At 38.8% G+C, this 15795-nt stretch overlaps 1 protein-coding gene across 19 annotated transcripts in view; it reads right to left on the bottom strand.

Annotated features, from left to right (window-relative positions):
* dlg1 (discs large 1) overlaps positions 1-15795 on the bottom strand; it is a 390478-nt gene that overhangs the window by 18848 nt on the left and 355835 nt on the right. The window lies entirely within an intron of this gene.

Below are 15795 nucleotides of genomic sequence, written 5' to 3' on the forward strand. Positions count from 1 at the left end.
ACCCTCCCGTCTGCAACGCCGTTACTGCCGCCATGCCATGCCTAGCTTCGACGACGTTTTTTAACGCCTAGCGGGCCACGTGACAAACGGATATCGCGTGTCTAGCGCAAACTAAGCGTCGGCACGAGCGTACGCGTAACACTAGATTTACCATGTGCAAAGTCGCGTTTCACCTGAGACGTTGGTGCAGAGGAGACGAATAATATCAAACCGATGTGATATAATTCTCAAATTGGAGTCCCTGGCGTCATCAAAAGTCAGTCAGAGGTGAATGACTAACAAACGAGGCGAGGAAGAATTAAAGCAGGGAAATGGGAGACCTGAATACCTGCATCAAGATAATAGTTTCGTTAGAGGCTCGATGTAGATTAATCGATCGAATTCTTTTGGCTTCCGGGCTTTTCTAGTCTCTGGTTAACACGTTAATTGTCCCTGCAGCTGACTGTTTCCTTGAATACGTACTCTGATGATGAAACTACAGCGTATACACAAACTTCAACGTCACCTTTATCTGTGACTCACATGCATCGCTTACCGTACCATGAAACGTATGATAAGTAGAGGTACCTCTATTCCACTATTCCACGAATAGAAGTTTTCTCTATCGGGTAGGGTTTCAAGTGACTGGAAATTCTCGGAAAATCTCAAATCTATTACTTAACGTTTGTATTTTTTGCCTTTTAACGACCATGGACAAATGTCAAACTGTAAAAATAATCAAGTTTTGCCGTAATTCTAAAACGTCAAAAATCCTACGTTACCGTCCGACTTTCCCTCACTATTTGTACTAACACCTAGTCATTCATCAAGCGTATTGGCACACAAATGGCGATGGAGCTTGGTAAAATTTGGTTAGCACTTGGCATGTCACCTCGTTTTACCCGGAGTCTATCGTTCGTGGTCAAAGGAACTTCAGATTACCATCGCGGTCTACACGGTGACCTCGATATAAACTATCCAGGAAGAACTGGCCGCACGGATATTGGCATAGGTTAGGTATCGTTGGTCGTGAGAGTAGAGTCTGGCTAGGTTATATTGGTTCGAGCAGCACGTTTGATACTCGGTGAGAACCACGTAGAAAATAGTGAGAAATCGTGGTCGTCGTTTGGCAAACTTTCTATCCAAGAGCTGCAGGGCTGCAGCAATGCAGAGTACGTTTACATCTGGTAGAGAAGCAGCGCATAACGAATTCCTGACCACGGTACCTCTTCCATTCCACAAAGCGTGCAGCGAGCATATCCTACTGTTTGTAGTCGTGAAATCAACTCGATAAGTCGACACGAAACTGCATTACAGGGTCTTTTCTATTCCCCGTTGTCGGTGCCAGCTTATCTATACCCTCAAGACAAAAGCTGCCACATTGTATGAGCATCTAGGACCGACAATCACCTCATGCCATGACCAGACTAAAAGTTCTATGACAACGGCCAACAGTGTAGAAAGTTCCATACGTTCACTGTACACTAAAATTCATCTTTATACACGCGGACTCTCGATGAGAGACAGTCTCATTGTAAGTAACGACGATTATCTTGATAAAGTTGTAAACATTTCTTGAACGAGCATGTAACGCGTCAGTTTGATCAATGCGCCCGGCAAATGTTTCCATGTTATATCGATGTATGGGAATGATGATTCGATCCATTCAATTGAAACTGTCTCTCCGTCCGAAACGAACAAGTTTTATGATTTACAACCGAGTCGATGCACAGAAAAACCGTTTAGTTTTCTACAGATTAGTTATATATATATATATTTATCTCTTTCTCACTGCAGTCATTTTCTCAAGATGACAATTCGTCGCTGCACTTATTAAGTATATTTGTATTCATCGTTTCTGCCTCTTTCACTGGAAAAAAATACAACCAAAATCGGGATAACGGATTCCCATATTGTCAATTCGATGACACCACCCGACCGCAGAATGGCTCGAGAATAACTGACACGATACTAGCCACCAACCAGCTGACGAGTAAGCCAGCAGAATGTAACGCCGGACAAGTTTTTACTAACGTATTTTATTCAACACAAGTACGCCGGCTGCGTTTATAGGGGCTCGACCTTCCTCCCTCTTTTTTTTCCCTCTCCATGACTACCTGGGGCTCTTGTTTCTAATACTCTTGCTCCGGCCAGACTTGGCAATGTGCCTTTCCAACGTGATCCCTCCTCACACATCGCTGCATGGGGGTCGATGCAACAGAAAAACTGCTGCACCAGGCATCGCACTTATACACGGATAGTAATGAATGTGCTGCAACGGTTGAGTCGCCTCGGTCTGATTCATCTTTTCAACCCTGCACCCTCTCTTCAGTCAAGCCAATAACTTCACTTCCTCCTCTGTCACCAAGCCAAGAACATCTTAAGCGCTCAGGATAGTTGTCTTTGTTTGATAATGGCTGGCTGGGTCCGGCCGAAACGTCGAATACAAAGAAATAGTTTTGGTAGTTCTTCTTGACCTTCCCAATAATTAAGCAGTCGAAGGTCACGAACCTTCAATATATATATAGAGTCCAATAACGTGACCACCTAGAATTTTTCGTCCATCATAACTGCCAAAGATGTGCGATTGGCATTTGCAATCGCGTCATGTTTATACAATAACACCCGGGATAGTATCATTCATTTTCAGCAATTTCGTCATGACGCCTGCATGAAAAACTGATATTCGTAACAAAGTAACCTCGAACGGTCCTAAATTCGGCACTGTCTTCAGTCACGATCTTGATATTCCTCATCCTTCTCATTGAAAAGAAGTTTGATCATATCCAGATCCATCCGATACCGATCAATACGATGTACTCGACTGTTCCAACCGTTCCCAAAATTTGATGCTATATTGATTGCGCTAAAGGGGTTGTGGAGAGAGCGGAAAAAACCTTAATGCCAATCTCATTCCCCTCAGTTTCTAACGGTTCGAGTTTTTGGTCTCCGGACCCCTTGCGAATGAAAGAAAACCGAGTGTGCGATGCGTCTTTGACGGGCATGCTGTAGCACGGAAGCCACCACCTGGAAATTCGTCCTAAAAGTAGTCCAGTATGCAGCATGTCGCCACGCGCGTGTACAAAATACGTAAACGGGGTAAAAGCCACGTTAAACTGCTCGATATCAGCGTTTGACGAGCTTCGTTGTGGTCGCACCTCGTTCGCTACTTGTTGCTTGACCAGGTGCAGAGTGACTGCTATACAACTCATTGTGTTCGAGTAGCCCAGTTTCGAAGGCGAACCTTCGCCTGTGAGATACGCACGAACTTTTTGTCTGACATAGGTTTGTTTCAATGGGAATTCCGTGTTGAAAAAACATTCTCCGAATGAGAGAATGAAATGAGAAAAGACAATAACATTTCATGTGTATAGGCTGAACGTGATTGCGTTACGTATGCAAGATGTTTGTAAGAATTTTTCACCGTTTTTGATAGGGCCTGATTTAATATCATCTACGGGTATAAAATATATTCACAACAACGTGCCAAATTAAACGTCTCACGATTCATTCGGTTTAATATCACGCCATGGACGAATTACGCTCTACGTATAAAACGCTGTAATTTACACATTTTACTGCGACACTTTTATACATTCGGAGTTCAATTTCCACAAGTCATAACTGCACAACGGGTTTTCTCCTTTCATTACCCAAGATTGATGGGTTGATTTACGATGAAAAATTATCATGAATTTTCCGCTCTAGCCTCGTAAATAAGGCTTTATTTCCGGTTTATCGGACTCTCGACGATTCCTTGACGTTAAGCTTTACGAAATTGAGGAGATAGTTTTACCGATTGGTCCCAGCTGACAGTCTTCGCACCATCTCGAAAATTTTTGCATGTCGACAAGAGACAACAATTCATTTTTAAAAAACTCACCATCCACGCATCCTCTTTTCCTTCCTGCCCTACTGCGCGAAGTCTGTTCTCGTCAAGGAGACAATTATTTATCGTCCCTCTACAGGTCTCCTTGCAGAATATTGATTCGCTAATAAATCGGTACGTATAAAAGAGCCCGTCGACGAGTGGACGGACGGCAACGGGGATAAGAGAGATGTTAATATGGGTACGTTCGTGTTGAGAACTCGCCCAGTGGTCAATATACCCGTGAAACTTTGAATTCCTGTAAGGAAACTAGTCAACGAGCCCCTGGAGTATCAGGAGTAGCAGATGCGAGCGTCGTATCAGTTCTGGCCCAGGCAACATCATGATTTTCAGGATCCAAGTCGTTCGACCCACCCCTAAAACTCTACCCCTAATACTTAATGATGAAGTTAAACCACGGGTTGGAACGGAAAACGGGTCGTTTCCTTCCGCAAGACTTGTCGGAAAATTTATGAGTTTCTATTTACGGGATGTTCCCAAGTGAATAACACGGTATTTTGCATGCATATCGTGCCCTGCTTTACCGACGTAAGAGTTTCGGTTTTGGATACTTTATAGACACCGCCGCTTCATAAAGGACAGTAAAACTGAACGATTACTTTCGCATTTGGTTTGTTCGATTCATTGAACGACTGACATGATCCGGTTCCTCAATGTGTACGATTTATCCGAATGAAGGTAGATAAGGTTATGCGCGTCCAATAGATTGATCACCGTTACAACACGATTAGGGGAAGGATCGGTCGGATTGGCTTAGAATCGCGTTACCCTGAGATGGGAAACTCGAAGGTTTGCAATTAAAATGCAAATTGTGAATAAGATTTACGCAGGTTCTATCTCACGGCATTTAATGCATATATAGTGGTTACCGAGAGGCGCCAACTACAGCAGTGCGAGTACCAATTAATCACCTGCCAGATCCTGTATCGTTCGCAGATTACGCGGTGGAGTGCATCAGAATTGGGATCTACAATTCTGGACTCTATCAAAGAGATTTGTTCTAACACTACGTCATTATTTATACAATTTTTATTACACCATACGGATAAATATTTCACCAAGTTTGTATACACCGTGATATTATAACTTAAATCGATGCGTTCATCCAATCAATTACACGGCCTTAAAGCTCTGCTTTGCTTTTTTGTCGTCAAAGTGTTTTATTTCCCTGCTCCGAATGCGTGTCAATTAGCTACGTCACAAGGCCTGTAGAACCGGGCGTCAATTAATTAAAGGGTATGATCAACGCGTCAGATTGACGAATCGCGAGGTTAACAGTGATTGGGATTTCGAGTGCGTGTAATCGCGGTGATTAAAAGATCGTCAATGGAGGAATCGCGGAACACAGTTGGGTTTCCGCGTGGCTCTAACAACCGCGACAGTACCTGAACCAGCTTTCAGGAAAGCTTCTCCGCACAAGGGTCGAGCCCCGACATCTTTCCTTCGACCCAATGTACCAGAGACCCTAATTTCCATAATGTCTTTTCAAACAATTCAAAAGAATCCTGCCTCAGAGCTCGACTGTAAGACTCGTTTTCCGGCGGTGGTTTTTGCCTCCAATCCCCTCTGCTTACATATTCCTCCGTGTTTTGCGGCCAACGGAAAACGAAAATTCACCTGGACCAGGATGAGGAGGAATCACTAATCTCTCTGCAGTTTAGAATAATCTTTCTCCAAATAGAAGAAAAAAAATAAAATAAAAAATACTAGAAAGAGGGAGACTGACGAGAAAATGGGGAAGGAGAAGTCTCGTTTACCCTTCTCTTTTCATATGTATAGTTGTTGGAGTGTTATATCCGCGGAACGATCAGTTCGTCAATCGATCGTCAGGCTTGATCGCGGTCAAGTGAAAATTACGCAAGACAGACTTCGCGGCTTTCTACTTTCCGATGATCGTTCACCGATTAAAACACAACTAGGTATGGACCAGTCATAGTCCAATATTGCAACGCGTACTGCCTCAGAGTGAACAATGGAATTTTGTTACGCCACGACTGCAAAGATAGGCAGTCGGATATCGGTGCATGGGTGTTCCAACAATGTTGCTGAAGGTTTCTTTCTACCTTCGCTAGATCTGAGGTATGAATGCAAAAAAAAAGAGGGAACTGCGAAGAACTTCACGGAGCAGTTTGCCGAAGTAACGTCGCGAAATAGTTCAAATGCTTGGAGTAATATTGAGCATAAACTTGCAACGATGAAAACCTGAAGCACTACGTATGACGCCCAGTTTCTGAGCAGCGAGATTATACGTCTGATCAATGTAGAACTCGGCATTTCCTCTCCGTTTATTCCTTCTCTTTATCTCGTATGTTATAACGGTGAATAAACGCGACAAACCAAACCCCATGATGCAGTTCATTGGATGAGAAAGACTTTGCAGACCGAGCTAACGACCTTTCTCCAGGACGTTGGATGGTTCACACACGTCAGGTTGTCTCACTCGATTAGCTTAGAACCCGGAGACTTGCGTTACGCGTTACTGAGGACAATGTATCTTACATCCACACACGAAGCGATCGGTAGCGGTTGATCTAGAGGTGATTACCTACTTCCTGTGGCGGCATAGTGTATTTGCTTCTTGGTAGGAAACCCGGATCGATCGATCTTTCGTACAATTTTTGCCAACTGCCTCCGGTTTTCTTTCTCGTGTCTCATTATACAGTTTACATTCAACGGCGATAAAATCCGAAATAATTGACGAGAAGAAATTTTTATGCCATAACGAATGGAGCAGGCAATGTATGGGTATATACATACATATATGTACATCGAAAGTAAGTTTTATCAATAATTTGTGTAGTACACTCATTACAGTATAGTTCAATAAATTAATATCCTCGAATTTGTTGAACCTTGCATTTAAAATTCCAGGACATATTCTCCCGTTTATAATTAAATGTTTTATTCGATATAAAGTTGATGAATTTAGAGATTATAAACCGCGCTCTACAATTTTCAGAAGTAAAGTATTTTTCCATACAAGCTGTGCATAGATAATGTCAAACGTTTTAAAACCTGATTCAGACGCGGTGAAAAACGATAAGTAACACATATATATGTACAGTAGTAACATCCCCCGGAATTTGTGAGTCAAATTGATAACACCCAGTTCCCACAACGTGTTCGGCACACTGACCTTCCTAGGTTTTGTCCGTGATTGCGGTCGAGGTGAAATTCTATCACATGTATTTTTTACACGTGTTTTTTTTCTCCCTCGTTTAATGTCTCATCGCTAGTCTATTTCGGACGTGTTTAAAATAACGTGACTGCCGAATACATTACAGGCACGGTTCACATCGTTATCTTATATATTCGTCACTTCTAATTTAGTATATAAAATATCTATCGGGTGCACCATCGCCTGTGTATAATAAGCGATTTTGCCGATGTGAAAATTGCCCCAGGCACGTTATTCCTCGACTGCGAGAGAATACCAGGTACGTGTAATGTGTGGGATGGGAAAAAGGCCAATTTTAAAATCGAATTTTTTGCCATCGTACAGGGAATTGAATTCTTCGGATAAGTAGGTCGTTACACCGTGGCTCGTATCCGTCAGATTGAAATTGGATTTTAGGTGAGTACCGTTTTAATTAGAATATCTGTATCCAACACGCATAACTGCTTGTGTATATTTGAGAAACGTCGATCAGGTATCGAATCTCACACGCCTGTCGTAAAAGTACATAACTACGATTTATTTTATCGACGAGAAACGATTAATGAACGAATAAATAAATAAACCAATGATAAGTCTTTATTTTTTAAATTATAGTGTATTAATTATAGTACGATTTATATTTCTACCGACGAACCGAGATAATGGTAAATAAACATAGGATGTATTAAGAAAATAATTCACCGGGATTGAATGACTGATTTCATTGTACATTTGATCTCTGAAAATTCATTTTAGAGACACACGTACCTATCATGTTCAAAGTTTCGTACAATATTTAGCTATCGTTGTTTTTTTTTTCTTTTTTTTTTTTTCATTAAACGTATGTATAATGTACCTACATGATAGGGCATATCATTGATTAAACAAATAGTTTGAGAAAAAGGTCCGATGTTATTGAATAACTTTTATCACATACTTTGCTCTTATTTCACCTAACTACAAATTTATTTTAGATACCTATAAAATTTGTTTGCTTAAAATGTGAAATTTTTGGAGATGCACACGGGTGAGAAAAAACTTTGCTGATGGTTATTTGTTACCCAAGACTCGACAGCCAGGTTACACGTTTTTATAATGTCGACAAGCAACCGATCGTACGTGAAAGTCGTGTAAGAGGAGTTTAGGTGCGCGTTATGTTTTTCTTTTATTCTTTTTTTCTTTTTTTTATACACGGGAAAACTTTTTACAACTTATATAACACATACGAGGAGTGAACGTGCGTAAGTGGTGAACCCTGTACTTTACAGATATTTTCGACACCAAAACATCGCTCAAACGAAGAGATGGTATTTTTCTCCGAGACGAGTTCCTATCATTTCCGGGGATCAAGAGGCCGGAGTAAAGAGAGAAAAAAAAAAAAAAACGTCGAGGATATAAAGCGCGGATCAAAGTTTAACCTGTACGTGAAAGTGAAGGGGTAACGATGAAAAATAAAGAAGGTAAGTCAAAAGAAATGAAAAACTTTACCGCGATACACGATATAGATATAATATAACAGACGGATACGTTTAATCTTCATCTATCTGCACTATCCTAATCGATCTTTACACATACGATTATTAATAATGTATGAAAATATATCTGATCAAGGTTTCCCGATTTTTGCTTTTTATACCGATGTGATATTTTATTACTGGGAGATAATTTGCAAGACTTCTTTTTAACGACACGTATTAATTAATATGTATAACATATTCCAGGCGTTAGCAAAGCATATTATACCGCGGAACTTTTCTATTTCAGAACTTTTTTCCCATAAAAGTAAGCCCAGTGAATAGGAAGGAATATTAGCTATGGAATTACCAATTTTTATGAAGAAGTCATAAAAAGTTTATAATTTTACGTAAAATTGAACGACGAATAAGGCAAGCGTAACGTAATCGATTATCAATAATGCAATATCAATAAAATTTCAATTACGTGAAGTTTTCGGAACAACTACAAGTTTTTGTGTTTTATATTTGTTTCTCCTCAGCATTCCTCACATAAATCATCTTATTTTTCGTACAAAATTAACTTGTTTCCTATATTTTTCTCTCTTTTTTTTCCACACAGGTAAAACAGTTTGTTCGAATTTTAGTTCGAGGATTTCAATTAGTTTGTTAGAATTTAAACTGCATAATATTATACCTGTTGTAGCGTTTTTCACCAATTTTTATCAATTTTCCCGCGGGGATATTAAAATCAGACCTTAAATTGATTGAACTCATCGAACGGGTCAATTCCAAGCCTGCGGACACTCGTCATTGATTCTTCGCCGATGACGAAGCCGTCTTGTATATTTCTATCGAGTTTAGAATAGTGCTAAATCCTCGTAGGCGGATCGGAGTGTTTAAACGCTATTACGTAGATTGCGTCACGCCTTTGCCGGATCAACGTAGTTCCAGATGCGTGACGTAAGAATTGAGAGATGCTTAACGCCGTTTAACCGACGATGATATAAATATTTTCCAAAATAATTATTCGGAGAAAAGCGTCGAAAGAAGGGAATGGAATGGAATGGAATGGGAGAGAAATTCCACTTTTACCGTGTATAAATATAAACTGGACGAAACTTTGGATCATAAAGCAAGTTTAATCGTTTGGAAGAACTTTTAACAAGAGCAGTACGAATGGAATATCTTGCGGTTATTGCCGCGAGCTGTTTTTCTCGACTTTCTTCTTGTAACAGCTTATAATTTTATTGCTACGATTTCATGTAATATATACCTGTGTGTACAGGAAAATATTTACAACTTGTTTTGTTATTTAAGAAAAGTATAAGAATAATGATAATAAGATGAAGAGGAAAAGGAAGAAAAAAGCCGGGTGTCTCTTCTTGTTCGTCGTTGAAACATACGACTTGCAGGATAAGGTCACAATGAGAAGAATAGGAAACAACAAATTTTAACAGCGGTGGGAGAAAAGGGTAGATTTGATTTATGAAAGACGAAAACGAAACAACAAAGAATAATAAAAATAAAAACAAGTGGAAACAACACTACGTGAAGAATACGAAGAAAAGTTTCGTAGATTCTTATTTCTTGTTATTGTTCTTCACTTTTATCGCGTATGAATGATGAAAAGAATTTTATTCAAAGTTTAATCGTGCGCCTATATATTCGAAAGAATGTTACACCGATAAGAATATTCCCTGTTTTACCACCATTCACCTTACCTTGAATCCTTATTGCATGAAAGATTTGCGCAATCAGACATAATATATCATTATACCTATATCTGCAATAATTATCCCAGCCTCGATCGCAGATCAAGCGAGAGCTGCGTGATACGGGGACAATTTTCTATAAATAAATATAAGCGCGCGAATTAAGGCCCGCAGGAAATCTTAAATGTGGCTCGTGTAAATTGCGAGGTATCCAGTGAACCAGGAAATACTTCTAGAAAATTAGCATACCAGCTCCTGTCTTTACAGAAGGCAGAATTACGATGCTAGAATTCGCGTTTCAATACAGTCCAACTTTTCACAGTTGAATTCTTTATTCAAAACAGCCGAGTATAAATACGAACCGACGTATGTGCAAGCACGTTGCAGATTGGTATGATATAAAAAAAAAAAAAAGAAATCCAAAATTCTGCGAACATGTATAAAAATTCGCAGAAACGGTTTGCGACTAAATGTTTGAGTTACATATGCATAGGTTTAGTTAGATCTGATCGAGATCTATACTCGAGTATAATGGATGTACGTAGATTCGCGATCGATCGAACGGTGTGCACAAATCTCATGAAATATCACCGCTTTCCTCGGCCGAAAACTTTTTGCCAGTACGCAAACGTCCTTAAAAGTGTAAAAAATGTGTATAACATAAGCGCTGGTTTTTTTTTGTTGCTATTTTGTTAATTTAAAAAAAAAAAAAAAATTGTTTCATACTTGCGAAACCCAAAGAGTTCATTGACGCGTTATATAATTAACAAGTTGCGAACTAATGTACAGGTGTATACACCTATACCGAAACTTGTTCTACAATTATTCACGGATCAGAGATGAAAAAACGAAAATACTCGGGGTGAATTCGTCATGGTATGAAAACTGGCTGAATGCAATAATAACTGATTTGAAATATCGTGGAAATTATTACATAGTCGAGACTCTACCGAGACCCTTTATTGCAGCAAAAAAGTGAAATTGTTTTTATTCGGATTGCGCTATTTGTAATACTGTTCAATAAATTATTTCAATGCACCACGTATACTCACCAATACCACGTCGACTGAGAGCATGTTTATAAAATATCGAGCTATGCTCGTGCGATCAGTTTTCCTCTAGGTTATCGTTTGTGAAACAAAGAGCTCACCTGTAACAAAGAAAATGGAAGAGACAAATTAGAATGCGTTTAGACGTATCGTACGAACGGTCTATGTCAAAACGACGGAAATAAAAGATTGGATCGAAAGGATGATATAAGATTTTGAAAGAACTCGTTTACTGCTATATTTTAAAATACGCTTTTAATATTTAAAATATTTGTTAGAAACACTTTGCGTATTAAAACTTTCTGTAAACTTGATGGACTTGTAAGATGATAACGTTTCATGGATTGAAAAAACGAAACTAAAGAACACTCGATAAATTTATATCGTAAGAAATTATTTTGCCTTATTGCTGTATGAATCTGTAGGAGGTTTTTCACTGAAAATATTGGGCTACCCATTTTCTTTTTCAAGATATCTTTTAGATGGTATACCTATACCTACCTGGTATAAAAGTGTACGGATATAACTCTGTTAAAAGCCAAGATTTCAAGTAGAATATAGAAAAGGTTCTTGAAAAAATGAGAGGAAGGTGAAGAAGAAGGAGAAGAAAAAAATCGAGAAGGACGGTTGAAACTTAAATATGTATATGCCAACTTTTCGGCGAGAGCATCTCGAGGGAAATTGATGGCGGGGTGGGGGGGGGGATGAAAGGCGGTTGGTTGAGTTAGAGGTATCTCATTTTATTACATCAATGTCTAATTTCTTTTAAACTCCGAAGCGACCAAAGTTTTTTCTCCAGCGCAACTTTTCCCTCGCCCTTTACCCTCGACCCCCGGTTAAGTTCGTTTCTCACGTGACGCACAGCGTTATAAATATACCGCATACATATAACTTGCCCCTCGTCTTCTTCTTCCTGTCCCCGCCCGCCTGTAACGCGTCTTGAGTTTTTAAGTGATTGATTTTTAAAATATACATATATATGTGCGTTATACATATTTACAAGTATGAGTGGTCGTACCGCAGTTTCGTATAGGTCGCTTCATTTTGGGTTTATTTCTGACCACCCTTCGAATCTGCCTTCAATTTTCATAAATTACTTGGCATTATAATAATAGGTAAGGAAAAGTTTATGGAACGAGGAATTCAAAATTTATATAGGTATGTATGTATTTTTTTATTTTTTTACAAATTTTTATGACGTATGAAAATGTTCAAGTTTTTTAACTTTCTGTCCGTAATTTTTTATTTTTGTTATTTAGACGACGATAATAGAAAAAGAATAATAATAACAAATAGCTACCAAATGTAAAATACGAGTTTGCAACGCAGAGGAACGACTAAATTTAATCTGATTACATTTTAAATCGTACAAGTGTGAACAATGTCATTTGAATAAAAGGTAGGCATACTGTAATATAGGAGTTAATTATTAAAGTATACATTCAAAAGTTTATGAAATCGCGAGTTTGATAAGAGGAAATTTGCTCGTTTGTGTTCTCCGATTTTAAAAGTATATTTTCACAACACCGCGGATGAAATTAATTGCAGAAAAAAAAAAAGAAAAACTCCTGTTAGTTCGTTTCGAAAGTGGCTGCTTTTCAAATATATTCATCACAATATTATTCGTACGAACTTGTATTATACCGGTTTGTATAATATAATATACGTGGGAATGAAGCAGGTGCAAGCACGCCGTTCTTTAAGCCGAGCAAGGAAATGAGGGGACGACGACGACGGAATAAACATGGGAGGTAAAAAGTGAAATTGAATATAAAGTGGCAACGATTAAAGTCCAGTTAAAGCACTCCCGGCAAAGCTACCATTTTTCATTCCAATAGGAATTAGAAATTCCAAAAACGCCCGTTACACACACGGCTGTTTTCGCAACAACGAAAAAATATTTAAATTTTTATCACGTGATTTTAAAGCAAAACCCGATTGATAACAAAAATAAATGCCATCGATTCCTAAGCTTGTACAGAAATATGTAGATAACAACTCGAAACAATCCAAGATCGGAAAGTTAATCTAAATTTTATCTATATCAAAGATTAAATTTTTCCCCGTTTTTTTCACAAGAAGTAATTAACGTGCGTAGCTATCGCAATGAAATGGAAGATGTAATCGAACTGTACCTACAGACAAGTTTTAAATCTAAAAATAGGTGGAAAAAATCGGAGCAGGCTTCGGAACACACCGTCTCCGACCAGAGAGTGAAAAAGAGTAATTATAAAGAGAATGAGGAAAACTTTAGATAGAAGCTTTGCGCTTCGACTCGAGACGCTAGAATGGAAAGGGAAACCGGAGGGCAGAAAGAGGGAATCGAAGGAGAGAATAACGGTGCAAAGAATCTCTCAAGATAAATGGTCCGATTGAATGAACGCGAATTAAACCACACCAGGCTGTGTCGAGAATCCGAGAAAAGAAAGCTCATTCCCCGCTGTCAATTTTCACGATGTCTGTGTAGATATACGTACGTAACTAGAAGATTTTTTCAAACTTTATTGACAGCCAGCAGCTATCGAATCGCATGAAACGAGAACAATATTTGAAATTTTTCAAATCCTTCCTTTTATTCTACCTTCACATTAAACGATGCGAGAAATTATCAAACCCGTATCGAAATGCTGCAGCTGCGTGAAATGGCACAAGCTTTTATCAAATAATTGCAAACTGAAGTAGAAACCAATCATAGCTGAAAGAGCAACGGTTTTGCAGTCACCCCGATGGAAAATCGTCCATTATTCCTGCCTCACGGTAACAGCGTTTGTGATACGAGTTCATTTTTATCGTTCTTGAGATGCTCGGAAAATGCACAATCTCAATGTGATGCGAATCTTGATAAGAATGCAGGCGAGTGCTGATAAGAAGACGAAGTCTTCGGTGCAACCCTTCCCTTTCTGATCTGTGTAAAGCCGCCTTAGAGGCTGCAGGAGAAGAGTTTCCTCTTCGACGAGCGCATTCGATATTTGCATTTGAGTTACGAGTATAGCCCGTTGGGATTTTATCCACGTTGCTCCGTGGGTTTTTGTTTGCCCGCCATCGGCATCCGCCGCACGGAATTGAATTCCTGATCCATCGGAAATAAAGCTGTGGCTTTGACTTTTCTACGTGTGTATATCGGGGTGAAAATAAATAAGTTAAAGAATTCATGATCGAGCCTGTCAAATCGGTTCCAACCGGTGAAAAAATAAAATCCCCAATTTTTTTTTTCACATTTTTATTTCACTCCCTTAATTTCCCCGTTTAAGCGGGAAGTTTGAAATTATTCCAAAAATATGCTTATTAACTCACTATATTTTGTACTGAACTTTATTTCAAAGTCGTTTTTGATCCCCCCTTTGTCTCAAAATAAATTTTTTCAAACTACCCCTTATTTTTCATCCACTTCCCCGATTTTTAAGGCAACGTCTCAAGTCATATTCGTAACTAAATTCAAATCATTAAAATCACTGTCTTATCTCCAGGCATCGTATAATAAACGGAGTTTGTGAAATACTTCTGTGCCAACCCAACGCAACGCCTACAAAAGGCAACCCGCGATCACGTAAGCATGTAGTGAAGCATGCAATTCGGCGTATGCGTAAAGTTCATTGGGGGATTGTACGTATAATATGATGAGTATAATGTTAACCTAGCATTTTCAGTGGTTTTTTTTTAAAAAAAAGTGCATTTTAAAATTTTTTAAAACTTTCTTTGGACTGGATTAGGAGCGAAAATCAAAGCGGGAGAAACGAGTATAAACGATTTGAAATCAGGTATTCTCGAAATCCGGCTACGGGTCAGTTTCTGAAAAAGCTATTTTTGGTGGCTTCTGAGGTACAAACGAAATGATGACATACGAACTACAATTGATTGTAAAAAATAAAATTTGTTTCTTCGAAAGTCGGGTGCTAGGTTCGCATCGGATTTACCAAAATAACAAATGACTTGTGGGTCACTTTCTCGAAATATAGAGACCAATGTTAAGCGTCGATACAGGATTAAAGGATCAACCTTTGACCCGGGTAACAAGCTCAACGAACAAACCAATTAAGCGAACCGCGTCTAAATATTCGATGCTGTCAATCCCTGGACTGGCCAATAACGCTGAAACGTGTCGCTGGAGTGAGGACAACGAAAGTGCTCGATAAAAACTGTGATAACAGATGTTTTGCGTCTGTTTTAGAAAATGAAGCTTTTCTTTCTTTCTTTCATTATTTATTTTATTTTATTTTATTTCACCGTTACGTTATTTTCATTCTATCACGTTTCTGTTTACTATGTTAACCCTTCATGCTGCCTTAGGAGACTTTTTTCAAAGTAAATAAATTCTAATTCTCCTTCTCTTTTATATTACTTCCCGCTTCTTTCACTTTCTCACCGTCGACGACCGATCCAAAAATAATATCAAACGACGAAATTTTTACACCAGTCGTTTGATAATATTTAAATGCCATTGTACGAATCAATATTATCCATTTATATTTATTTTTTTATTTTCATGTATATGATCACCAGTCCAATTGAGGATTCAGTAGGTATGACGCAGGCACTCCGTGTTTTCACATTA

This window comes from Neodiprion pinetum, chromosome 1, assembly GCF_021155775.2.
Source record: "Neodiprion pinetum isolate iyNeoPine1 chromosome 1, iyNeoPine1.2, whole genome shotgun sequence".
NCBI lineage: Eukaryota > Metazoa > Arthropoda > Insecta > Hymenoptera > Diprionidae > Neodiprion > Neodiprion pinetum.